Below are 26,137 nucleotides of genomic sequence, written 5' to 3'. Positions count from 1 at the left end.
TTGAGAAAAACAGGAGAAGACTTATAAGAACTGATGCAGAGTGAGGTGAGTGGAAGCAGAACATTTTTATTGTACACAGTTAAGAGCAATGCTGTGAAGATGATCAACTACAAAGACTCAGCTACTCTGATGAAGACAATGATCCAAGACAATTCCAAGGAATGCATACTGAAAAGTGCCATCCACAGGGAAAAAAAAACACAAACTTAGGAAGTGAATGCAGACTGAAGCAAGTTTTCTTCATATTTCTTGCTTTTTTTGCATTATAACAAATATTGAAACATATTTTTCATGACTTTATTTATATAACTGATATACTGCTCTCATTCTCAATGGATTATAGAAGAAAATCTGAAAATTCAAATTTGAAATTCAAAAAATTTTAAATTAATGTTTAAAATAATTATTTTTTTAAAAAAAAGAGACAAAAGGGCCACAGCTAAATATCCCCCCTCATGGCAGTGGTGGCTTTGGAATGATGATGGAGAGTGCAAGCCTGGTGAACCATCTCTCCCCTACCACCCCCACGCCCCAGGCTGTGGACCCCTTGACACCGCCCCGACCTTGATCTCTGCTGGGAAAATGGTGAAATATTTCTTGGGGCAGAAGCTCCTGGAACCAAATGTTTGCTGCCTTTTAGCAGCATTACCCCAGCCCCTACAGCAAGCATTGTGCCCTAGGATTTGAGTCCTGATCAGAAGCTACTGTCTAGGCAGCTACTGTCTAGGCAGCTTCTAACAAAGAACAAGAGGATACCCCGCTGGGCAGAGCTCTTCTTTCCTGCTAATGTAGCCCACTCAGTATACATCCTCAAAGCCTCTAGCATGGATCCACAGAACCAAACCATGACCACTTGCACCTGCAACATCAACCATGCCTGGCTGATGGTGGTGGAAGAAAGATGTGTTTTCTGTGTGAACCCTGAAAACAATAATTGAACTGAAATCTGATGGGAGACCTGGGTCTCTTCCAGTGTGTCTGGGATCTCCAGAGCTGTACAGGAGTTTGGCCTGGCTAGATTCAAAAGGAACGTGACCAAGATCATCAAAGACTTTGAGTACATTTTGGCCAAACTGCAAGGTGAAGCTCCTTCTAAAATACTTGTTGAAACAGCTAAGGAAGCAACTGAGAAGGCGAAGGAAAATGCTCTGGCAGCTACCAAGAAGACCAAAGACCTGGCCAGCAATGTAGACACCAAGAAGCAGCAGCGGCTACAGCAACACTATGTTTAAAGGAGTCACCCTATTGTTTCCCATGCAATAAAAAGGCGCTGCTGTCCTCCCAGATCGCCAGTACCCAAGGCTTGCCTCTTCTCAAGACCTGGCATTGAGCCCAGAGTCTCAGCCCCTGAACAGAACATCAACACAACACAAGCCCACAGACAGTCCAGCTCTTGTCCCATTACTGTGTCTGAGTTGTAATTTATCATTAAAAATCAATTTTCAGTGCTAAAAGAAAATAAAAGAGAGAAAAGAATATTGGTGTCTTATAAAAGACAGATTGTGACCTGGTACAATCAATCTCTGGATCTTCAACCTAGCTTAGAAATCTAGGATTGAAAAGCCAGAAACCCACATGACCAAGATAATTATGTGTAGTACCTTCTCTTACATCTTGATCCCAAACTTTTTACTTATTCAATTATGCACGCATCCATATGAAGATAAGAATCTACTTCAGAGAAATATAAGCCATAGGCCTTGGTATTTTACCTGTAACACTAACCTCCCAGGTAAGATTAATTGGACAAACTAGTTTAACTGCTTAAATGGAGAGAGATTTCTAACTGATCAATTTATTTACTCTATCAAACAAATATGATTACTGTTCTACAGACTATGTCAGACTATGGCAGTGCAAAGACTAGAAAAGGAAATTTCAATCATTTCCTTTTTTTTTAAATGGGAAGTCCTGTGATGACATTCACTACCTGTTCTTATAGTCAATTTCATCTTCTAATGCAACTCAAACAGAACTCGGGAAGAGGGCTAAGAGTTAATTCTTTCAGGACAGGGAATGAGCCTAGAAAGAGGTAAAAGAGGAACAGGGAAAGAAGGGAGAAAGGAAAAAGAAAGAAAAGCATTACAATACTTGGTCCAGGCTCTTCTAAGGAACCATTTTGTTTCCAAAGCTGTATTAAGCCAGATTCTTGGCATTTAGCTTGAGAATCTTATCTGTCCTGTTATTCATTATTCATTCTTCCCACCAGAAAAGCCTTATGCTTATAATCAAGGTTTTAAAAATTATTGATTTAAATCTCACTCCGCAAAAGAAATTCCAGACTCAAGAAATTTGAGCATTTAGACAAGTAAATCCTTCACTTTCTCATTTTTAAGTGCCCGCAGGTATTCAGACTGAAGTAAAAGCAAAAATACTATGTATACCTAGAACCATATGAGTTTCTTACTCTCCTAACACAGGCAAAAAAACATCCCCAAGCAGGCACAGTCTGTCATGAAATGGAAGACAGCATGAATGGCTCAAAGGTTGACATCAGATATAAGAACACCCGGATTCTAATGTCTGTGGTACTTTGAACTTAACATATGACTTTCAGAAACTTATTTAAGTTCCATGACTTTTATTTCCTCATGTGTAAAGTGGAGTGGTAAGAAATTATCTCTGAGAACCCCAGTCAACTTTTAAAGTGCAGGATGATAGGTGGATAACTGATTTTTAAAATGGCCATGGTGCCACCTTGAATTGTCAGCATCATTCATCATCAGCTTCTCAATTCTGACAACACTCTTTTATCACTAGGCTAGTTTTAAACAGTTGGTTTTCTTTTAAAAACTGGAGATATCTTTTGTTTTTATATCCCTGACTTTTCACAGTATATCCCTCTATCGCAAAGGGCCATTCATTATAACAAAGACTAAAAGGGAGGGGGGAAAATAGTTCCACAAAACATACTGGGAAAAGTCTGATATTCTATGTTGTGCTCCACATCCACAGTTCTCATCTATGCAGTTGATTTTTTCAACCCTGTCAATTAACTGCAACTACAACCTGGCTGACTGCTACATTCAAACAAAAGTAAAATTTTACTCTTAAATAAAAAGAAAACAATTTTCTACATTTTTATCTTGAAAGTTTCGTTAAAGTTATCTATTATCCTCAATAGGAATGATAAGGGAAGACTTGCCTTTTTCATTGCTTGAACATGCATGCTAGTATTATCATTTAAAAGCAGAAATTAAACATTTAAGTAAAACAAGTAGTCAAACGTAACAAAATATTACACGGAAAAATCAAGTGCATTTATTTCTTAATGAATACAAAGTAGCCAGAATTCTCAACGTCAACTATCATTATCAATATTTTCTCCATGCTTATCTATTAGAAATTATTTCCCACATTCCTAAGTATGCTTGGGACAGAAAAGTACAGAGAACACAATGCTTCAGCCCTTTTCAGTCATTTGTTCTTAACTGATTTAGATTGAAGACTCATTAGAAACTCAAGAAGAAGAAAAGAAGTACTTCCCCTCTTCCCCGTCTCTCTATGCCCTGAAATGTTAAACTATCATGGTGCCTTTAGATAAACTGTTTTCCATTTCAGGGAAAATCTTGAAGTACACAAGAGAAATATACAAAAATGTTCTAAGAGGCATAGGAGTTTGTAAGTACAACCAAGTGTGGGTATAGTGAGCTTTCTGGATGCCTCCCCCTTTCCCATTCTAAGTTTCAGCATTCCACATCACTGGTCATTAACAACCCAAAGATCACTTCAGCTGCTTGGTCACAAATAAACAATTCCTTGCTCCCCTGGATGAGTGGCACATCATTCTGAGCACGTTTTCTCTCAGCTTTCATAGCTCTGCCAAGGTCCCCCATGGACGAGAAGGGGTAAAAAAAGAGAAGAAAAATGATCCCACAAGTTGTCCAAAGCATATAGAGGATGATTTGTGTTCTTACTTATGGGGGATGACTGTCACTGCTGATCTGCTTTCAGGCCGAGATTACATGTGATAAGGGCTGACCTTCTTTAAGTATTCACACATTATGCACTCATGGAGAGCAAGCAGGAGACAAAAGTCCCTCACATGTTCTGGACATCAATCAAATGCACAGCATGGAGGCTGCCAAACTTTCCTTCTATTTAACTCAGGGAGAGGAAAGGGGTGTCCAAGACTGACTCAATAAAGCTGAAAGCTGTGCCAGAGTGTATTTGGGGGAGAGTCCATTGTTTATGAAAAGAGTATTGATGCAGGGAGGGGGGGAGAAGGGGCGGGGGAGTATCTGTTGTTACCACTAGCAGTAATCTCTCTTTCATGAATTTAGGCTGAAAAAAGAAGAGCTATCTGGATTTCATAACAAATGTGAAATCACCCAACTATTTACCAAAAATATGGACTTCAATCCATAGGCGAGGCATTTTGCTAATTATCCTTTCTTGGTAGGCGACAGCCTAAAAAACATTTAAGCATGTAAACTTATGAGTACTATAGTACTCATTAGATGGAATATAATCAACCATTTATGAAAGAGAGAATAACGCCACACAAAAGGAAATTATAATGGATTCTAAATAGCTTGCTAACCCCAAGAAACTACTCTTAATTTTTATGCCTGGCTTTCATGCCATGCAATAAGTTACCCAACAATTGCCTTAGCCTCCTAATTTGTTTTCCTGCTTCAAGACTTTCTAATCTACCTTCCACAGAGCTGACAAAGGGATACTCTTAAAGCTGAGAGATGACCATGTTTCTCTCCTACCCAAATCCCATCAGCTCCTCTAGGGTCAAATACAAACTCCTCTGCCATTGAAGCTTTTCATAACCTGGCTCCAATCTACCTATCAAGCCTCATTACGTATGACTTCCTTTTTGCACATTCTCTAGTCTGGCCAAACTGGCCTTATTTCTAGTGCTCACACATGAAATTCCATCTCCCACGTCCTTGCCTTTGCACAGTCCTGAAATGCACTCCTTTACCCCTTCCTCTTAGCAGCTCTCATTTCCTCCAAAACTCAACACAAGCACTGCTACCTTCTCTATGAGGGCTTTCCTATTTCTCTTAGCTGCTGGAATGTGCCTCGCCTCCCACAAAAAGAAAATACACACACATACATATATGGAGAGAGAACATATTCCGTGTAGACTTTTACACGTAAATGTTATATATACATGATAGGATCTTAAAAGACAAAGATTGATTTTTTTTCCTACCCCTGTACCTTGTACAGTTCTCAGCATAGTAGCAGAAGCTTAGCAAATGCTTGATGGCCAAATATGAGATTAAAAAACTTTTTGAACCGTAAGTTCTTAAGAGAGCCATTTGAAAGTCTGACTGTATTCAATTTATGTTTCTTTTAAAGTAAAGAATGTTATGAATATCACAATAAGTTGGTCAGGCAATTAAATTCATGGCAATCTGTGGTACACAGGCGTGAACATCACACACACACGCACGCTTTAAGATAACTAAGACCTCAATAAGATAGTATCTGTTTCAAAAAGTTGTCATCACATAAGAATACAATAAGATATAAGCAACAAAAATAATATTTATATCTTCCTAAAAGAAAGACTTTCGGTTAACTCCAAAGAGGAAAATGACTATTTTTTGAAAGACAATTGCTTCTTCTTTATTGGGCGGGCCTTAGCTGCTAGCAAACAGATGGTGAATGTGTTATGAGATGCCCATTTTGAGTTGGGACACATCTAAAGACACAGATGGGACACAGGAAGGAAGGGAGAGAACATGCATTTAGTAAAAGCCAACTCTCTGCCAGGACGAGGTAAGGGCTTTATAAATATTACAGGAGGCTTCCACTGTTAAAAGGATACGGTACAGACTCAAACAGACCCTTTGGGTGGTAGTGGCTTCATAAATAGACTTTACCACAGCTTGAGACCTCCAAGTCTATGAGGACTTAACTCTTTAGGAGCATGGTTTTCCTGCTTCCCTGATAACTTTGCCCACTATAAGAAATACATATACAATTAAAACTTGACTATTCATTTATTGGGGGGGGGGGGGGGGGGGGGGCGGTGTCCTAAGAAATGATTGTCCTGGTGAGTTCTCTCAGTGAGCTGAGGTTGAACTTGCATGAGTGTAGTCTGCTTTGTAGGATGGGGGCTGGAAGATTTTTTTTATTTATACTAATCCTTGGGCAATTAAAGTAGCACAGTTGATAACAGAAATCTCACTTGATAACGACAAAAATAAGTTAAATATAAAAATAATATGTATGTATTAGAGGAAAACCTTTTCTATGGTTTGACTTTTCTCAATCTGGAAGGAAACGTGAGGTAAATCCCTCCATATGCACCCTTCATCCCATTGTACCCTGTGATCACCAGCTGATTACCCTATTAGATACTCTCATTAGACCATAATCTCTATCTACTGGAAGTTTCATTGATGCCTACTAACATTCCCATGTCTCCTCCACCTTTAAAAACCCTTCCCAAGAGCTTATGTCCTCTACCTCTCCTTCCAATAAAAACTTAAGTCCTTGAAAAAACCATCAGCACCCAGTCCCTCTACTTCCCTTCTCATTCTCCTCTAAACCCTTTCCAATGTGGCTTCTGACTCCATCATTCAACTGTAACTACCTTCTCCAAAGACAGCAATGATCTCTTAGCTGCCAAATCTAATGACCTTTTCTCAGTCCTCATCCTTCTTGATTTTTCTGTAGCAAATGTCAATCTGTTTACTGTTAATTCCAGGTTTTCATTTCTCTGTTCTCTCCTGGTTCTTTCCACCTTTCTGACTGCTCCTTCTCAGTATCCTTTGTTAGATCCTTATCTAGGTCACAACAAGTAATTGTGGATATTCCCCAATAAACCATCCTGGACCTTCTTCTCTTCTCCCTCTACTACCTTGTTTAGTCAACTCAGCAGCACACTAAAATAACTAACAATACAAACACATATACTGTTTCTAGTTAAAGGCTCTTGATTAACTCAATCAAAGGCAAGATTCAATCAGAGGCACAAGATTATACTAAAAGAAAAACAGCAGAACATCCTACTTCGCTTGCCATTATACTCCACCCTTCCAGGATCCTTGGGCCTTACAATCTAGATGGTCACGGATCCTGGAACAAATAGAGGCATTATATTTTGCCATCCAAAATTCAGGTGATTTAAGCAAGTCACCTGGACCTATTAATGGATGGGAAAGATTGTCCAATTAAGAAACAAAATTATATTAACAATAAGCAAAAATGCATTATCAATACAACTTATCACCTCTAAGTGGATGATTGTCAAACCAACCTATCTGGTTCTAATTTCTATCCTGAGTATCAACGTTACATCACTAGTTACCTCTTGCATATCTCAAACTAGGATATCCCACGAACATCTACAACTTACTTAAGTCCAAAAAGGACTCCTCTGTCTTCTCCCCAAAACCTTCCCTCTACTTAACTATCTTATAAATGTTTAAGAGCAACACCATCCTCTAAGTGATCCAAATTTCCAACCTTGGTGTCATCCTTAACTCCTTACTTACACTCACTCCACATACTCAATTGGTTGCCACGTCTTCTGGTTTCTACCTTCACAAAATCCTTCATACATTTCCCCATCTCTCTACTCACATACCCACCACCCTATCACAGGCCCTCAGTACTTCTCACAAAGACTACTCCATAACCTTCTGATTGGACAACTGGCTTCAAGTATTTCCCCACTTCATCATCCACTTAATTGCCAAAGAGATTCTCCTAAAGCACAAATCTAACCATATTCCTCACCAATCCCACTCAATAAAAATTCCAGTAACTTCCTAATACCTCCAAGATCAAATACAAAGTACTGTCTCGCTTTGAAAATACTTTACAATATTGTCCACTTGTACCTTTCCAGTCTTTTTAGTCTTGACTTCTCCATGTATTCCATGATCCAGTGACATTGGCCTTGCCGCTGTTCCTCAAAAACATTCTACATCTCCTGATGCTGAGTCTTTTCACTGGGTTTCCCCCATTCCCAGAATACTCTGCCCCATCATTTTTTATCTTCTAGCTTCCCTGGTCTTCTTTGGGAGTCAGCTCAAATCTCCTCTTCTACAGAAGTCCCTGTCTAGTCCCTTCACACACATTCCTATCCCCACTGCTACGGCCTTTCCTCTAAGATTGCCTTCCGCTTACAATGTTTGTACGTATGCAGTTTGTAGGATGGCATCTTCCTTATTAAAACATGAACTTCCTGAAAGCAGGGAACACGCTTTTTGCCTTTCTTTATATGGTTAGCAATCAGCACAATAACTGAGACTTAAGTGCTTAAAAAAGGCTTGTTGCCTGTCTGGAGATGAAACTTTGACATGGGTATGTAACTTAAATGGGCACAATTTTGTGCTCTCAGGAAAATTATAGTACAACTGCACCCTAATCTAATAAAATCACACAAGACTGAATTCTCTATTAATATTTTTAAATTTTATTTTAAAATTAAATACTAAAACTTAAGAATATAAGAAAAGAAAAACAAATATATTATAAATTTAAATACTAAAACTTAAATACAAAATAAGAAAAAAAAAAAGCATTGCCATATGCATATCAGAATGTAAGAGAAGATTCAAAATATACAGCAACGAAATTCCATTTCAAGAAAGCTTATATAATAAATACTACACATTGTGTTCTGAGCTGTTCATCTTTTCCTTGCTTCCTTGTAAGTTTCCGTTTGGTCTCTGCTATTAACATTCTTCAAAATACAAATGAAAACTTATAAGTAAGTTTCTAGAGGGTTTTTTTTTTTTAAAAAAAGGTATTCAAGACACTAAATTTTTTTTCAAATTAGTCTTAGCATAAAGCAGGAACAAAACCACCAAATTTCTGCTTTCATTTTGCAACCCACAATTGTCATATATGAAGGTCAGCACAGTTTATACCAGACTATGAGACATCTTTTAAGGAAGATTACCAAAATTCTTGATTTCCTTCCTGACTCCAATTCTGATGAACTTTGAAACTGGAACAAGTCAGTAAAGTGCAAAGAAAATAGGATAGATCTTAACCTAACTTAACTAAGAGGTTATTGCATTTCTTAAAACTATGCTATCGTTAGAGGTTAAAGATCCAGCCTCAGTCAGGAAAGAGCATGGTTCAAGCCCTTCCTCTATATATAACCCTAAGTAAGTCACAACCTCTCAATACCAGAGACTACTCTGGGATGCTTATATGCATATGTCAAAGGAAGTCTGCAATGAAAAAACAAGTCTTTTCCATACCCTCTAAACTGGTTTTACATACTACTTCAAAAGAAATACTGATATATTTTATTATATCATGTTTACATATTTCCATAGCACTTAACTCCCCCCAAAATGATCTGATAGTATTTTTATATATTATATACACAGTTAGATGCTGTATATACATGGTATATTAGCCATCAGATCGTAAGGAACTATTTTATTTTAGTTTTTGTATCTCCAGTGTTCAGGACAATGCTTGGCACATAGTATATACTTAGTGAATGCTTTCCACTGATTTACTATGATGTCATATTTTTAAAAGTACTTAAAAATTCCACATTTTCATAAGGATATTACTCATTTGGTATCTCTCTCTAGGTCTTCTAGGAATTCTTGTTGAGCTTGTGTCCAATCTGCATTTTCCTTTGAAGTTTTGATTATAAACATTTTTCAAATGTTTTGAACCATAGAAGATCTTTATGGTCAAGTTCTTTCTTGTTTGTTCATTTTTGCAACCTATTCACAACTTTGGACTTTAGATTATTAGAGTTGCACTTTCCTCACCTCCAAGAATGAGTGGGATACCACCCTGGGCTTCTATTGCTTGACCTGAGGGACTGTAGATTTTTGGTGTTTCCAAGTCCGTGTGATTCAGATAGTGGTCTGGTCACTGCCCTGCTTCATACTCTGACCTTTATCCAGGTAAGGCCTCTGTCCTCCCTCAACTACAACTACTCTTCTCTGCCTTGGAACTGTGGCTCAGACCCGAGTCATGGAGAAGAACTACAAAATGGTACCCAATCCTGCATCCAGTGCTAGCATTCCTTACTATGACGGATCATTTAAACATGTGATGATTCACACGATTATGCACTATATTTCCGCTGCCAGGTCTGTGATGCTGGTATCACAGATACAAAATCAAATGTAGGCGACTGGACCCACTTGCTCCAACCAACCAATAAAAACAAACAATTCCATAAAGGTAAGGGATAAGTAATTCACACTTATGTCCATGACAAATTAAAAATTGTGTTTCAGGCTTAATCAAATCAGGAGAATTTTGTATACATCCAGATCAGACCAGGTCCACTTTGATTTGAGAATTCTCTGATTGTCACTCTGAGCTGTCAGCAGAGTTTCAGGTGTTCCTGAACAATAATCTCCTGAGAGCCACTGGAATCAAAAGTAACTCAAAATATCAAAACAAAAGAAACCCCAAAGTTCTAGAGTAAGAGCTTATATTTTGTCCCTTAAACACCTTGGACAGTCAGGTGAGGCCTATGTATCCCTTCCCAGAATGCTTTCAGAAACACAAAATAAAATACCTAAGATTACCAGTAAACCAAGTACATCAAAAGAGAATCATTAAAATTATTTTTAAAAAAAACTTCATGGGATCCAGGTTAAGAAGTACTGTTCTAAAGTACAGTATACCTCCGTTATACCTAAGCTGATTTCTTGTTTGTGAATTCTGAAGAAAACTAAACTCTTTAATAAAATGAAAGGTGGGCATCTATTTATCAATGGTTCATGCTCTCTCACTCTCAATTTACAGCAGCAAAGACTGACTAGAGCACCTCAGCAAAAGGTTTCCATATTTATCCTTCAAAGAATTAAAGACAAAATATTTTTGTTCAGGTATTTGGATCAGGCTTTGGAACGCCTGGCTAAAACGAGTCATAGAATTTGAGGTATGATACTACCTATTTTAAAACTAGTGGACTCAATATTTTTCATCTTTTAAAAATAGTAAGTATTGAGATATTAAATTATATAGTACTTTCTGATGATACCTATTTTTATTTTGATAAATTTCAGTTAGTTAAATTTAAAATTATACTTGGTTCAGATGGTATTTAAGGGAAATTTAAAACAATTAAGTAGAATAACATCACTTAAAATAAAGAACATAACAGTTAAGGGGGAAAGCCAGGTAGAAACAGCCATGTTCCCTGGAAGAAACATCAATCCTCCTACCAATGACTGCAGGCAGGGATTCCAAATAATTTGGAGATTTTGACACACTTGTTTTAAGTTCTACTATGCATATCAGTTCTACAACCAACTCTGACCTCATTGTCAAACAAACACCAGACTCTTCATGTATTTTTTCTTCAAGGTGACATGGTTGGTGCCATGATTGGTATGACTGTAATGACACCTTGAGATAGTAGCCTTCTCTGTGTCCTGGGAAAATATTAACCCCATCTCTGCACTCAGATCATCATCATAAAATCAAAAACTAACAATGGAAAAATATAGACTCAGATAAAGTTTAAAAATGAAGGAGGTGGTAAATTTTTGCCACCTCTACACTTGCACAGTTAAGTAGAGATACACATGATAATGGTACCAAGCTGAAACCGAAGCCCCCTAACCCATATATATGAGAATCCCTGTGGGTCCCATATTGACTTAGTTTTCAAATGTGATATAATCTATGTTTTACTGTGTTTTTTATTTTGTAAACATTTCCTAATTATATTTGAATCCAGTTCTAGCCATGAGAGTACTGTGTGCTTCATGAAGCCTGTGGGCCACATGTTTGTTTGGCAATTGTGCTCTAGGATGTCAACAAAAAAAAATTGGAATCATGAACTTGAGAACTTATTGGCAAGTCAAGAAACATGAAGTGCCTGCTATATGCCAAGCGGGCATACAAAGAAAGGCCCACTGAGAGGGGAAGAAATTGGTGTCAGCTCTCATGTGGCTCATCATCTAAAGACACTACACCAAGGGAGACAATACGCAAACAACTACACACAAACAAAATGCAGACAGGATAAAGTGGGGGTGGTTTTAGTGGAGGAAGAGAGGCATGAAAGAGAGAGGGTCAGGCTCAGAATCAGGAAAATCAAGGTTCGAGTCCACTTGTGACATCCTGAGCAACTCACTGAAGCTCTCAGCCTCTCCTCACCTCCTCCCCAGGCAAGGCAACTAAGCCATGAATCTTACTGGGCTCTAGAATCAGTGGAAGTGGATCGTTATGCCAGTGAAATCCCAAGTCTGTCACAAAACGTATTTAAATACGCTAACAGACTTGTGATCTCATCAATCTGGACAACGTTGTAGATTTAAACCTACTGGAGGTAGGGAGATCCCTCTATCAATAACATTCCAGACCACTGTTTATTATCAGTCACACACACATGCACACACAAACACACACACACACACACACGATAACAGGAATATGCATGTGGCTGAACCTCTGCAGACAGATGGCTTAGAATTTAATTGATCTTTAGCGTACAGATCAGAAATAATTCTGTGTGAGAGAGTGTGTGTGTGTGTGTGTGTGTGTGCGCATGTGTATGTGCGTGTGTAAGAGAGACAGAGAAATACAGGTGGAGAGAAAGAGAATGAATTTACAGAAATAATGTATCTCTTAAAAATTGTTAATTCTCATAATGCAGATTAAGACTACTTTGATATTAACACTTCGATGGCACAAGGCTAAGCAATAAATTAGTTAAAAAGTAGATATGCAGGTACAGTTTTATAGAAAATGAACTACTGAAAAATTTAAAGGATCCTTTCCCCCACTTTTTTTTCTGACTTCAGAAGAGACATGATTTCAGCCACAGGACACACAAATGACCAGTTCAAGTTCAAGGGTTCACTGAACATGAATATCCGTAAATACCATTTGACAGCCTCAACAGTATAATGAACCCTGCAATTACTCAGCAGGATATTTCTACAATACGCCAGTATAATGTGTCTAACTTCAAACATCAACACATACTACAAATAATACTGACCAACTGTTAAAGTTGTGGGTCTTTTAAAGTTTACTTTATTTTAGAATCTCTCTATCCCCCTCTAAGGTATTTCAAAACGTGCCAATGAATTTGACCCACTGATCTGTTCTTTGGGAAAATAATCAACAGAAAAAAGGTGTTGGAGTTCAATTCAATGGAGAGATACCAATTAGCGAGACCTGCTTTCAAAATGATACCAGTTAATTCCAGTACAAGTCCTCTCAATGAAACAGCCTCTTTCTCAACCAAGTGACTGCACCTCCTTGTCTTTAATAATGTCTGATTTTGACTGGAAAGGAATGGTAATCATCTGACATGTAACCTCCCAGGGGGAAAGGCTCTGGGCATGGCCTGAAATGCCTCTGAACCAAACTGACCATCTTCATTTATTATTGGTAGGCATTCATTCGAACACGAGTTTCCTTTCCTTATTCTGGCAACTGATGCATCATCTGTTTGAAATTATACCTCCTATGCAGAAAGGAAGTTTCATTTCATATGTAGACTGCTGCTAAGCATAAGCAGCAAGATTTCATCTGCTTTCTTTGGAGGCCACCTGGTGCAGTCAAATGAGCACTGGCTCAGAAGCCAAAGGACCAGGGTTCGAATCCAATCTCCAAGGTGGACAACACATGTGTCTTTTTGCAAGTCACTCAACTTCCCTGGGCATTAATTTCCTCATCTGTAAAATTAGTGTTGCTTCTGAGGTTCATTCCAGCTCATTCATTCTCTCTCTCTCTCTCTCTCTCTCCCTCCCTCCCTCCCTCCCTCCCTATAAACTTAGGGGGAATTACCAATGGAAATGAGTCTTATGTCTAGAGAACAGAAGACTGGTAAGAAGTCATGCTTAAAGTGGACACGGCTAATTTATGGCTCCCACAGACTAGGAACTCCAAAGCTCAGTCTTCAGGATAATTTTAGGAGTATTCCTGTCTAGGGCAGATGTGAGTGATTTGTTTATCACACAAAACACTTGGTAGGGGTATAGGTGGATACCACCAAGTTTTATGTGTTAACAATCAGTTAGCTGTATATCTACTTGGATATCCAATCATACATATAAACTCATTATGTAGGTTTGGAATCTGTAACAGTCTTAGAGGATTGTTTGGGACACTAAGTAACTTGCCCATGATCAACAGAATATATGTCAGAGGCTGGATGTTACTCCATGTCCCTACATGAAGGGGATAGGGATATTATATGCTGCTTACATACGCCCACACACAAAAGGGACATTACAAAATGGATACTATTGAGAGCTACGTTCTTTATAACTCTATATTTTCAATCACTTTATAAGTCATAGGATCATAGAATTAGAACTAGAAGGTATCTCAGAGGCCATAGGGTCCAACACCCTCATTGTTTTACAAATGAAGAAACCAAGGAACAGAAAGATTAACTGATTGGCTCAAGGGAAACATAACTAGCACGTGTCTGAATGAGGTCTTCCTGACTCCAAGTCCAAATTTCTATTGATTATATCATATTGCCTCTCATTTTTACAAAGATTTAAATTTTGGTACCTACATAAACATACCACATCTAAAAATATTCATTTGTGTAATTATGAAAATGTTATTCATGTGACTTAATCATCTCCATATAAATACTGTGTTAACAGAAATACTCAAATCATTCAGCAAATTTTGGATTTTCACATTTTCATATCACAGTCCAAAAGTAAGTAGTGAGAACAATTCAATCTATTTTCTTTTTGTCTCTCTTAAACTTTGTAAAGTTTTTTATTTTAGTTTTCAACATAAGATTTTGAATTCCAAATTTTCTCCTGTTTCATCTCCTTCCCCCTCCCCAATACAGCACGCAATCTGATACAGTGTCTACTTATGCATTCATATTAAACATATTTTCACATGAAGTCATGATGTGAAGAAGAATTAGAAATAATGTGAGGAACCGTTAGAAAGAAGAAACAAAATAACAAAGGAAAAGGAGAGCCAACAGTACGCTATCATTCACATTCCGTCTCCGAAGTTCTCTCTCTGGATGTGGAGAGCATCTTCCATAGCGAGTCTTTAGAAGTTGTCTTAGATCTTTGTATCACCGAAAAGAGCTAAGTCTATCAAAGCCAGTTATCACTCAACGTGGTTGTTACTGTGTATAATGTTCTCCTGGTTTTGCCCATTTTAGTCAACACCAGTTCCTATAAATCCAGGTTTTTCTGAAGTTGGCTTGCTTATCATTCCTCATAGTACAACAGGATTCCATTACATTCATATGCCACAACTTTTTTTTTTGTGCCATTTCCCAACTGATGATCATACCCTCAAGTTCCAATTCTTTGTCACCACAAAAATACCTGCTATAAATATTTTTGCACATGTGGGTTATTTTCCCATTTTTATGATCTCTTTGGGATTCGGACCTAAAAGTGGTATAGCTGAGTCAAAGAGTATGAAGTTTTATAGCCCTTTGGGCATAATTCCAAATTGCTGTCCAGAAGGGTTAGATCAATTCACAACTCCACCAACAATGCACTGTCCCAATTCCCCCACATCTTCTCCAACATTCATTATTTTCCTGTTTTGCCCCATTAGTCAATCAATTCGGTCTATTTTCAAACTAGATAAAAAGAAAACATACAAGAAGAAATTTTCTGAATGATTTTTATTTATTTGCCAAGTTGGAAATGCTTCTATGAAGCAAAAGCCTATCTACCATGCTCACAACCTAGGTAAATTAAGTAATGCTCATCACCACCAATTTCGCCATCAACAACAAAATTACCAAGGCCATTAACTATATAGTGTGAAGTGGTTAAGATGCACTTTGGTGGAGCACTTCACACCAATGGAAAAAAACCACAGATCTAATTTTTAATGTATTTAAATATCCTCCTGTTAGGTATGTTGTAGCAGAAAGGCAAAGTTTTCTAGATGCTTCAATCATTATGAATACAAAATCCTAAAGCAAATCAATCATTTCAATTTTTACAAAGAAAAGCATGATAATATTACTTCATTAAACAAAAATTCACTGAAAAGTAGTTTGTGTTTTATATTACCATTTCAGCTTAGCAAAAAAGGAACCATAGGTAGAAATGGCAATTAAGAGAATTTTGAAATACATTTTTATGTTCTAATCTAGATTATTAAACTACCCAAAGTTCATGTACCAACTTTCTTGAGCTGAAAAAAATGTCTTAGAGATTAAAAAAAATTAACAGCATTGAGCTAAGAAAAAAAACAAGAAATAAGTAACAAACGACATCTATCTCCATAGAAGTACTGCCACACTGGGCAGATTATATACCACGGGTAAAACATATTCCCTAAAATATGTACATAAATAGCAAAGTAACTGGACATAATAACCTAAAGCTGATGTTGTGTTGCCTTCTGCTTCCCTTCCAGAATCTGCTGCAATTCTAGCTCCACCATGAGGACTTTTTTTCATACTTCTAATTACTAATGCCTCCCCCAAAGGTAACCTCATTTCTGTACAATTTACATTTTGCACATTCACATTTTCTCCCCAACTAGAATTTATATAACTCCTAGCACATGCCAGGAATATAGTACTAAGCACTTTACAAATAGCAGTTCATTGGATCAGACTCTATGAAGTATCTGCTATTATCCCCATTGTACACTTGAGGAAACGGAGGCAAACAGAAGTTAAGTGATTTGACTAGGATCACATACTTAGTGAGTATCCAAGGCCAGATTTGAACTCCAGGTCTCATACTCTACCTATTGCATTATCTAGCTGCCTCTGAAGTACAGGAATAACACAGAAACTAAGGAAAAAAGTAGGAGAAAGATAATAATAAACAGGTTCCAACCAAAGCAACTTCAAAACCCTACAGCTAAGCTAAAATTTCCTAACCTCCCACATACAGGATATCTTACAGCATTGGGTATGAAGACAGCTGTTCCATAAACCTCAATGCGGCATGAGAAAAGGACATCACATTTCTTATCCAACATAAAATCCTTTACATAAGCTATTTCCTTTTCAACAAATACTTGCCAGATTTTTTTCTGATAAACCACAGGACATGCCTAGCATCTAGTATCATCTAAACTGTGGGACAACAGTCTAGATGATGAAAATATTTTCTATTTACTCTTGTCACTGCTGTACTTTTCAAGGCATTCCTAGAGGGGAAAAAAAGAATCATGACTAGGTTCTGGATCTGAATGCCAAATAGAGGATATTATATTTGATCCTGTAGGTGCTAGGGAACTAGGGAAGTTTATTGAAGAGAAAGGGGTGACATGGTAAGACTTGTACTTTAAAAAAAATGGGATCAATTGACAGGTGAGTGGAGGATGCATTCCAGTAGGGAAAACCCAGCAGCAGACAGAGCAACCAGCAGGCTACTGAAATAGTTCTGGTGTGAGGAGACAAGGGCCTCTACCAGGGTGGAGGTATTTTTGGAGGAGAGAAGGCATATTTGAGAGAAGTTACAAAGGTAAAATCAACAGGCTTTAGTAACATACTGCATATGGCGAGTGAAAGAGAATGAGGAGTGAAGGATGAGGCTAGGTTGTGAACCTGGGGGACGGGGAGGATGATGATGGTTCCAAGAGAGAGATGGAGACAAAGTTAATAAGTTCAGTTTTGCACACGTTGAGTTTTACAAGAAGATGCAAGACTTGAGGTTAGCAGAGAGATTCTCTCTGGATGAAGAGATTTGAGAATCATCAGCCTAGAAAAGATAAACAAATCCATGGGAGAAAAACAAGATCCTTAAGTGAAGCAGGATGTAGACAGAAGAGGGAACAGCTCAGAGTCCTGTAGGACGTTCATAACTAGTGAGTATGACATGCATGAAATCCAACAAAGGAGACTAAAAATGAGTGATCAGATAGGTAGGGAGAGAACCAGGAGAGATTAGCCCCCCCAAAATCCAAAGAGAAGACAGTATCATGGAAGAAAGGGTAACTGACAATGTCAAAGGTTATAGAGGGTTGGTCAAAAAGGGTGAAGACTGAGAAAAGGTCATTGGATTTAGCAAATAATAAATCACTGGTGACTTTGGAGAAAGAAGGTTTGGCAGAATGATGAGGTCAGAAGTCAGATTGTAGAGAACTAAGAAGAGAATGAGAGGAGACAAAAGGAATTTAGGCAAAAGGTAAGAAAGATACGAAGCAATAGTTGATGGACGGCTCCAGTGAAGGCTATTTTTTGAGGATGGGAGAGACATGGGAATGTTTGTAGGCAGTGAAGAAGCAGTTGATAGGTAGAGACTGATGATAAGTGAAAGAGTCAGGGTTACTGATAGAGGGGATAGAAGACTGGATAGAATGGGAGAATTAGTGCAGGTAGAAGGATCTGCCTTCACAAGGAGAAGATCCACATCTTCAGAATAAAGAGGTGACAATGGCAGGAGGCATCTTAGTGATATGAGATGAAGAGGAGTAGAAAGCAGAAATCTCTAGGAAATGGTCTAAAGGTGGAGAATGTAAGAGAAGGCTACAAAGACACAATGGAAACAGGTGACAAAGAGCTTTAAATTACAAACAGAGAAGTTTAGATTTGCTCCCTTAGCTCATAGAAAAGCCACTGGAAGTTTTTCAGGAAGAACGTACCAGTACAAGTTACAAAGAAGGATGGATAACAAGTGATGGATTTGTAGTTTAGAAAAATAACTGGCAGCTGAGTGGAACTTAGATATAAGATGAAATGGAAGGAGACCATGCAGGAAGTTTCACAGCTATTCCAAGAGAGATGACAGGGTACTAAACTAGCTTGCGGCTTTGGAGAGTAGGAAAAAAAAGGATGGATTCACAAGATGTGGAAGCGAAATGAAAAAGACATGGTAACCAGCTGGGGTGAATGAGAATGAGGAGTCAAGGATGACACCAATGCTGTGAACCAGGGTGACTGGAAAGATAGAGGTGCCCTTGAATGTAAGAGGGATGGTCAGAAGAGCATCAGGTTTGGGGAGAAAGATAACAAGTCCTGTTTTGAACATATTTAGTTTGAAATGCTCAAGAGGCATCCAGCTCAAAATGTCCCATAAGCAGGTGGTGAAACAGGACAGGAACTCAGGAGAAGAACTCTGGCTAAATATATGGACCTGGGAACTATTCAGAGATAGAAAAATTGAACCTATGGGAGTTAATTAGATTACCATGTCAGATAATATACAGAGGGAAGGGAAGAGGACTCAGAACAGAGCCTAGGCAACTCCTGATTAATGAGAGTGAGAGGGACATGAGAGCCAAAAGGGGAGACCCAGAAGTGGTCAGAGAGGTAAAGAGGACACCAAGAAAGAACTGTCATGAAAAGTTAGAGAGTGGAGAATCTAGGAGGAGGAGATCAGCAGTATCAAATGCCACAGAGAAGTCAAGAAGAACAAGGACTGAAGAAAAGCCATAAGAGAGCATTGATAAATTTGGAGAGAATGCTTTCAGTTGAATGAAGAGGTCAAAAGTCAGAATGTAGAAGGTTTAGAAGAGACAAGGAGAGGAGGAGGATGTACCTGGTGCAGTTATCTCTAGGGCTTCAGCTGATAGAAGGAAGAGATGGACAGAATGAGAAGTAGCCAGATGGAATCAAGATGATATTTTTAAGGATGAGAAAACTTGAGCTTGTTTGTTGAAAAGAAGGAAGGAACCCATTTAGAGAGAGTAAATGAAGTTTGGGAGTACAGATGATCACAGCAATCCGCTGGGTGGAATGAGAGGGTAGATCATCGGTGCATGGAAAAGTGCATGGGAAAACAGAAGGTCTTTGAGGGAAATAACATGATGGGAAATTAGAAGGGAAACAGAATGGTCTACTGGCAGATGATCACTTTTTTGGTAAAATCAGAGGCACAGTCTAGAGGAAGAAGGGTGGGAGAGAAGAGTTCCGAAATAACTGCTGTGGTAAAAGAGATAGAAAATCAACTAGGTAGCAGTAGGTGCTTTACCTTGCTTCAGTAAGGGGTATGGGAGGCAGGGATAGAAGAGATTATATAACATCTATAAACATACGTAACATACATTTATAATGGACCCAGTTCTGTTCAGCCGCATGTAAGTAGAAGTGTAGGTGGCAGCTGGTGTGAATAAACCTGAATTGAGGTTCAGCAAGGTGGAATCAGCAATAGCACAAGTGGCAAGCGATTTGGAGGGTAGAAAGAAGTGTCTAGTTGAACTCTTGACCAAAGGGTCAAGACTGAAAAGGAAAAGAAATGGAGTGGAGGAGCAGAGTGATTACACATCCTAACATGTGAAAAAAAAAGTGTTATAGTTTGTAAAGATGGAATGATAAAGGAGCCTAATTAGACAAAAGCATTTCAGAGCTCAGGAATACGAAAATAAAATACTTGGAGCTGATGGCAAGATAAAGGGTATGACTATTCCTGTGTGTTGGTGAAGTGGAACACAGAAATATGTTGAAGACTGACACAATGGAAAGTTATTTAAAGTCCCCTATTATGAAATCGGGCACCCAGATGTTACAGTGGATAGAGCTCTGGGCCTGGAGTCAGGAAGACTCATCTTTGTGAATTCAAATCGGGCCTCAGATATATACTGACTGTGTGACCCTGGACAAGTCACTTAACTCTCTTTACCTCAGTTTCCTCATCTGTAAAGTGAGTTGGAAAAGGAAATGGCAAACCACTCCAGGATCTTTGCCAAGAAAACCCCAAATGGGGTCACGATGACTCAGATATGACTGAACAATAACTAAATAAGAGTAGGAAATCATGATTTGGGGGAGAAACTAGAGATTCATAGATGATGGCTACCAGGCTCTTGAATAGCAAATAAATTTGGACAACATTAACCTCAAAAGAGAGATTGCTGGGGGATGGTGGTAAAAAGAGAGTACAGACAATGTAATGAGCAGCAATTAGTATTCTGATTCCCCCACCATGACCAGAGACATTTTAGCCTAGTAAATATACTAGGATGTGTGTGTAGCACGGAATTTGGAGACATGCAGTGTGAATGGATGTTTGCTTTGCCTGCAATTTTATAACATTTCCTTGATACTGAGCACCACAATTGTTTCAATGGGAGCGAAAAATACTTTTAAACTGAGAGGAATTAGGTGAAAATACAATTATATACATATACTATATTCATAAAATGATCATATTGAATGGTTTCCCTCAATTATTATTTTAGACAATTGACTTGCCAGAAAGTGGTTTCCACTTTCTAAATCCACACCTATGACATTTTATATAATTTTTACTCAAAAGACATTTACTAAAATTTACCATATAGTCCCTCTAGCATAGGATAATATTTTCCCTTTTCCTCTGTCATATGGAAAATGACTCTTATATTAATCCTGTTTTATTTCAGTTAACCAAGCAGGATTCATTTCACTGGCACATTTATTTCAACATAATTTTATTAAAGTCACACCTGAGGGATCCAGTTCCTGTAAAGGTATTTATACTCAGTGATGGGCTTGGTGTCAGAGGAAATAACAGACACAAGTCATAGTTTATGTGTAGAAAATCTCAGAGAATGTTGAATTTCACTTTGTTCTTCCTATATTACAATACCATATTGTTATATTTATATTACATACTATGTGATTCAACCAACTTAATGCAACCGATAAATGAAAGGAACATGACATCTGGAAAAGCGCATGTCACAGAATTTCCTTCAATTTCAGGTTGAGTCCAAAAAAAAAAAAAAAGTCTTTTAAGAAAATAAATGGGGAGAGAAAACTTGATCAGTGACAGTGGATTACAAATGACATGTTCAACAGGACATGGAGTAATAGCAGTAATGTTTTAAGTCCTACCATTCAATTCCTTATATAATTTTAGAACTGTTTTCTGATTTCAAAAATAAGCTGTTTAATCTTTGTCATTATAAAATGTAGTTCGTTTCATTAGCTACGCTCCTCTGATCCTTTTCATTTCAGTGTTCTGGCTTCCTTTCCTTTTGCTCAATTCATACTCTCTTGCTAATAAAAACAAAGTAGTACTTGAAAAGTCATATGGTCTTGTGCACTGAAAGAAGTTCCATTCAGTGTTTATTTTTAGACATCGTTTTTTTTCTTATAAAACACACTACAGTCACCAAGGTGAATGAGCCTTCCCATTTTTATGGACAAAGCACTGCTAACTTTTCCTCTAGCAAGTAGGAGACTATGTATCTGCAAATGACAGGCATTCCAGTGAGGAAGATGTAAAGAAAGGTCATCAAGCTAATAACGCTCTTAAAAAGCCACTGTTCATTGACTTGGAAGGCTTTGATTTTTAGCCTTATTTTTAGAAAGGGAAATGTTTTTCCACTTCTCCAAATAGAATAATCATTTGTTTTTGTCTCTCTGACAAGATTTTCCTGTGAAAATACTTTTAATCAATAAATGCCAAAAAATCCACAAGATGTAAAGAAAAGGTAAACTATATTCGGAAGGTGTCTACTCTCAATCTTTCCACTACTGTTTCAAAAAGTCAGTCACTGGAGATTGTGAGTGGCTTTTTAGTAGATTCATATCCAGTGGGTAGAGTTTACATAACTTTTGGCTGAAGTGGGATCATGAATCATGCATAATGACAATTGATTTAAGTTATATTGATGTAATAAAAGAAAAAAACACTGAAATTTTAGATGCTAACAAGGAATGATTCTGTAGTAAATGAATACAAATTTTAAATTTCATAAAGTAATTGTGAGGCTAACCCAAAACCACATGGGATGAATTAGAAGAACCAATTTGGGAAATTTAAACCAAAAAAGAAAAAGCAGCTAAGAATGATTTTCAGTTGATAAAGCAAAACCACCTCCCAAATCTTCACAGCATAGAACATATCTACCAATCAAAATCCTACAAGACTCTGAAAACACAAAAGCACATGTTAGAACACACAACACCCTGTGCTGGGCACACTGCATTCTTTCCAGGTCAAGTAAGTACTTTCTTCCATTTCAAATATAAACATAGTGGGAACTGCACGAAAAAGTCACAAAGGTAGGAGCTAAAATTTCTCAAATTAACTCTTTCCTAGGATTTCTACTATTCTTTGTTCAACTGTTTGCTTTTCCTTCTTATAGCTCACAGATGATTGATTTTAAAGAGAGACTATTTAAAGGTAACAAATTATGAATGTTATTTGCTGAGACACTGGAAGTAATTCTGCCGTCCAAGGCTCCATAATATGCACGTGTGCAACCCTCCCTCTGCCCTCACCACACACATTTGGAAAGATCTAGCATTTCACAAGGGCAATCCCACCTTCTTTTCCAGGATGGTAATTCATAAGTAAAGGTTAGTATTTCTAACAATTTTTTAACTTTTATTTTTAATTTATGGACTAAAACAAACATTTTCATAACATAGTTCAATTTAAAAAAAGATAACTGTACATGAAACTACAAACTACTATGCACAACTTGCTATTTCTTTGAAAAATACAACAAAATTTCTTTTTTTTTCTTCTCCCCCCCACCCTCTGTCCTAGAGATGGCTACCATTAGGCACACACAGGTGTATATGTGTGTATATGTATGTATGTATTATATAGACACACATACACATGTGTATGTGAAAAATTATTCTATACATACTTCTATTTGTCAGTTCTTTCTTTGGAGACAGCAACACCACTACTGGGTCTATTTCCAAAGATAATTAAGGAAAAAGAAAAAGAGCCTATATGTTTCTAAGATGTGTACAGGAACTCTGTGGTGGCAAAAAACTGGAAATTGCAGGGATGCCCATCAACTGGGGAATGGCTGAGCAAGCCGTAGCATATGACGGTGGTGGAACACTACTGTGCTCAACGATCTTAGAAAATCATGAAAACAGTTGCATGAAATAACGCCGGGTGAAATCAGCAGAACCAAGAGAAAAAAACTGTTTTGTAATGTGAAGTGTTCTAGGCAACCAAGGCTCTAAAATTGGAGAGAGGCGCTGCCCTGCACTGTGAAAGAGATTTTCCTCCTTATCTGAGAATCCCCTACATAAAGGAAATCACTGATGTCATCTCTTATCCACATGTCTACCCAAATGCAGGATGAGGAACAAATATCCTGTGGGTTCTAAAACGAATGAATCACAATCACGAGATACTTAGTTTAAAAAGAGGAATGTAACTGTAAATCTATAGGAATGTAGGAGACCTTTCATCTTGACAATACCTGTACAGAACAAGTTATCTGGTGGTTTTAAACTTTCTATGCCTGCTACCTTCTTTGTTTGTTTAAACAACAAGCAATTCAGAGCTTTCCTGCGATGGACCAGTGGAAGGGTATATATTGGCTATGGTTGATCTCCAACTACGACCACTGAGCACAGCATGTTTTATCCGAATAATGAATGTGAAACCGAGCCTTAGAAACTGGCCTTAGTGCTACTTCCTATCATAGCTCCTGTTTGTTTATGTTGGCTTTCTTATAAATTGGGTGTTATTTCCTTTCCACAAAGTTTAAATGTAAAACGGGCCAAGAAGGTGTTTTTTTGGCTTCTTTCCCTCCACCCACCCATACCCCCCCAAAAAATAAATAACTCCATTGCTTGGATTATGTAAGAAACATTGCCGTGATATTCCACCTACCACCAAAATGCTGGTGCTCCAAATTTCTCCTTATCCTAACCCCATTTCTGAGGCTGCAAATTTTAAAATTTTCCCTAAAACGGAAATGAACAAAAAAACCCCTTCCTGTGCATATCTATGCCCCCAAAGAACCATTTATCTCTTCTCTCCACAGCTGAAACTTGCAAACTCTTAAGTAAATTGCTTCAGTTTATTTTGACTTCCTGCCTAGACGCTTCCTTCCAGAGAAAACATGAGAGCAATATTTTCAGTCATTAAGTACTCTTAAATTTAAATGCTGCTATTTAAACTAAAGCGCGCTCGCTCTCGCGCTCTCTCTCTCTCTCTCTCTCTCTCTCTCTCTCTCTCTCTCGAACATGGGTGAGAGGTTTTTTTTTAATTTTTCGGGATAGATTAACACATTTCCAGAATGAAAGGGCCACATACATGCATATCATTAGTGACTGTCCCTTTTACAGAGGCGGGAATGCATAAAAGCTTACAAAAATGGGCTTTGGATCCACAACAAGATGTAATACACTGTGGTGCACTACAAGTGCAAAATTGTCTCTGCCCAGTGAACTGGGGGGATGAGGGGGAGAAGTTGTTGAAAGTTCATGCACCCCTGTTGCACATTTGTTATAATTAAACAAGGAGATTATACAGACTGCTGACAAGGATTATCAAAATAGAATGGCGCCACCTGACCCTTCCCATCCATTAATTAGTAAAGAATTTGAGGTGCCAATTAACAAGAAGAAACAGAAAAAGATTGGTAAACACAGCTCGTACTGAACTTGAAAATTAACTCTTTAAGTCCAAGCTTCACTACTGTCTTGCCTAAAAATGAATCCTCCAATTTGTCTGGTTTCATTACCAGTTTTGAAAAGTCATTTTCCTATCTGCTGAAGCAAGATTTTGTTGTGTATAATCTAGTATATACTGCACATGCTGGAAAATAGCAAAGAGATGTATTCTTGGAGTCCAATAAGCTTTTAGGGCCTCTTCTTTAATGGAAGATACGTAACAATTTGTGAAGCTGTCCAGTGCAGCGGACAGAGCTCTGGGATGGGAATCAGGAAGACCTGAGTTCAAATATGGCCTTAGACACATACTAGCTATGTGACCCTGGGCAAGTCACTTAACCTCTGTTTGCCTTAATCCACTGGAGAAGGGCAAAACACTGTAATATCTTTGCCAAGAAAACCCTAAGTGGGGCCACAAGGAGTTAGAATGACTGAAATTACTAAACAACAGCAACTTTAACAATTCAAATCCTCCAAGAAGCGGGAAGATTTTATTTGGAAATTCACTATCTTTTTTGGCTACACTAGGGTTCTGCAGAGTAATTATGCTTTTGTGTATTAAATGGTTTTCAGCATGCTGCCTGGGACTGGAACTTACGAAAAGGGAGGGGAATAATTTAAAGTGTTGTACAATTTTTCAACATAAGTTTGAATCTGTTTTAGCAAATCTGGTAAACAGTTATTGCTTTTAAAGAATAGAACATCAATATACATGATAGGCACTCACAATTATCCCCTCCACATCAATGTGTTTGGAGGCACAGCAGCCCAGCAATCTGGAAAATCCACATAAAATGTCTTGGTCCTCACTTTGTACCAGAGAAGAAATCTGAATTTTTTTCTTTTTCTTTTACGGACTGTTTATAATATGCTGTTGTAAAATTTGGGTTAAGTTTTTGGTCACAGGCTATGTGTAGGTCAATGCTAAATAAAACT

At 37.9% G+C, this 26,137-nt stretch overlaps 1 protein-coding gene and 1 pseudogene across 10 annotated transcripts in view; one reads left to right on the top strand and one right to left on the bottom strand.

Annotated features, from left to right (window-relative positions):
- BMPR1B (bone morphogenetic protein receptor type 1B) overlaps nt 1-26,137 on the bottom strand; it is a 480,264-nt gene that overhangs the window by 140,024 nt on the left and 314,103 nt on the right. The gene's annotated exons all lie outside the window — the stretch shown is intronic.
- LOC140513071 (PRELI domain-containing protein 1, mitochondrial pseudogene) lies at nt 583-1,232 on the top strand (annotated as a pseudogene).

This window comes from Notamacropus eugenii, chromosome 7, assembly GCF_028372415.1.
Source record: "Notamacropus eugenii isolate mMacEug1 chromosome 7, mMacEug1.pri_v2, whole genome shotgun sequence".
In the NCBI taxonomy this organism is placed as follows: Eukaryota; Metazoa; Chordata; class Mammalia; order Diprotodontia; family Macropodidae; genus Notamacropus; species Notamacropus eugenii.
The sequence above is the reverse complement of the archived record's forward strand: the minus strand, read 5'-3'. Positions and strand labels throughout refer to the sequence as shown.